The sequence below is a fragment of the Elaeis guineensis genome, chromosome 6 (genome assembly GCF_000442705.2).
Source record: "Elaeis guineensis isolate ETL-2024a chromosome 6, EG11, whole genome shotgun sequence".
Classification (NCBI taxonomy): Eukaryota; Viridiplantae; Streptophyta; class Magnoliopsida; order Arecales; family Arecaceae; genus Elaeis; species Elaeis guineensis.
This window is the reverse complement of record NC_025998.2, coordinates 17853241-17855525: the sequence shown is the minus strand read 5'-3', so window position 1 is coordinate 17855525 and position 2285 is coordinate 17853241. Positions and strand designations below refer to the sequence as shown.

Genomic DNA, 2285 nt, shown 5'->3' with positions numbered 1-2285 from the left:
TATTAGGGTGAGTCACTTATAAGACTTAACTATTCCAGAGGCTGAGCTGAGGCTGCATGAGTAGGGCTGCATTATACTAGACTTTGCCTATGAGCGGAGTACAATATTAAGCTCGAGGGTGACAATAGTTGGATTGGTTTGTTTGCAGACAAGTGTGGCTATTGAACAGCATCCTTGCCTCAAAATGTTTAGCAACCGACGAGTACTTGTACAATTTTACAGGTCACACACGTCTATTGGGAGACGGATGGAGTTATGAATTAGGTTGCCTTTTTTGTAGCTAAGCACACTAAAGATTGGATTTTTTTTGAAGGCTATGCTGCTATTTCTAGACACCTCAATGATGTTTTGCTTTCTGATTTTTTTTTTATTTGAATATATTCACGCCATGCTAGTCTGATCTCTCTGCCTTATCATCATCGTCAAAAAGAGAAAAAAAAAACAGTAAATATGCTTAACAACAATAATTTTCTTTGAGTCAGAAAATAATTTAAACTATTTTTAATCCTCCGTCCAAGACGAAGGAATTTATAATCAACAACTCATTGCCATCTGGATACTAATCCTCAAATTTCCTTTCCTGATATTCCATCCCTTCCACTCAGATTCCAACTTTTCCATCTCTCATTATACAAACATTTACATGAAAGATAAAAAAGAAAGAAAAGTCCAACACAAATGCGAGCGCTACGAATCTTCTATCTTTTGTTTCTTAAAATACCCGGCGATGGCATGAACTGATCCACATCTCGAGCTCCCTTCTTGCTCCAACCAACCACCCCAACTCCTCGATCCAAGCCATCTCCAGTACCAACCGCGACCGCCGGAGCTTTGACTATGTTCACACCAAAAAGCCTGACCACCTGAAACAATCCGTCCTTGGCGTGACCGCCGATGGCTCGAGGCTTCCAATCGATGAAGAACCGCTTCTCCGGGCCGGTCGATCGCTGGAAGGTGACGACATCCCCAGCCTGGAGTCTCTTCTCTTTCACAAACCGGCTCCAACCCTTGGTGAGGACGTAGCTCTGGCTACTGTTCCAGTACGAGTAGCGGAACCTCCACATCTTACCGCACGCATCCTCGAAACCCAGCAGCACCCCTTTGCAGGCGGTGGCGCTCCCCGTCGGCAGAGGGAAGTGCTTCTCGGCGTGCTGTTTCGGTATCACCAGCCGGTTCAGCTTGCCGACATCGCTCGGCGTCACGGCCTTGTCGAAGAGGTGCTCCCGCTGCGCTCCGCCGGGAGGGCCTGCGAAAGCCCAAGGCCTCCGGCGGCAGCGGCGGCTGGCATATTCCTCCTGGCGGCCCTGAAAGCGCGCTTGCCCTGCTGGAGCTCGTCATGGTAGGTGTGCTTGCGGAGCATGTCGACGATCTCGGCCTTGGAGTGGGAGCGGAGGAACGAGAGCTCGGCCGCGTCGTCGTCGAGGGTCTCGGAGAGGGGCTTGAAGTTGGTGACGGCGTCGCGGCCGCGGAAGCGCTGGGCGGCGACGTCGTAGGCGCGGGCGGCTTGGGCTTCCTCGTTGAAGGTGCCGAGCCAAACGCGCTGGTGCTTCTCGTAGATCTGGGCGCCCCACCGGCCGTTGGGCTGGGGCACCACGCCTTTGTACTTGGAGGACGGCAGCTTCCGGGACTCGGCCTCCAGGATGACCTCCGGGTCGAGGACCACGCTGGCTCCGCTGCCCACCCGCTGCAGCCTTTGACCGCCATGATGGGGCGGCGGAGGCGGCGGCGGAGGTGGTGGCGGCCGCTTCTCTGTCTCACTGCGGACCTCGTCGACGTCGATGCAGCTACTGTCCATGTCTATCATGGATGGTGATGGATTTGTGGGGGAAAGTATGAAAGATGGGTTATGGTTAGGAAAGGAAGATGGAACATATCTATATATATATATATATACACACACACACACGTATGAAGGGGGAAGTGGTGATGTAGCTAATTGTTTAGGTTGCTAATTGCTACATATATAGCAAAATATTTTTAATTTGAATCCATAAAATCTCAAGGCATGGGCGTTTGTGTGGGTCAACTCATGTGAAGGTGGGAAGAAGATTCATAGGGAGGGAGGGTGGGCAATTATGTGTCCTTTGTATGTTGGTAATTGATATGGGTATGGGACCCAAAAGGATGAAGCAGGGTTCACATGAGTGTGGACTTTTTCAAGTGCATCCCCCCTGAGGGCTGGCCTTTTCTGCTGCTTTTATTACTCATTCTTGTTGTAGGTAATAAATGTATGGTGTGTTTGAAAATAGAATTGAGATTAAATAAATGGAGATCATCATTCACAT

At 50.0% G+C, this 2285-nt stretch overlaps 1 pseudogene; it reads right to left on the bottom strand.

Annotated features, from left to right (window-relative positions):
• Window positions 1-451: 451 nt before the first annotated feature.
• Window positions 452-1939, bottom strand: LOC105047044 (AP2/ERF and B3 domain-containing transcription repressor RAV2-like; annotated as a pseudogene).
• Between the last annotated feature and the right edge of the window lie 346 nt (window positions 1940-2285).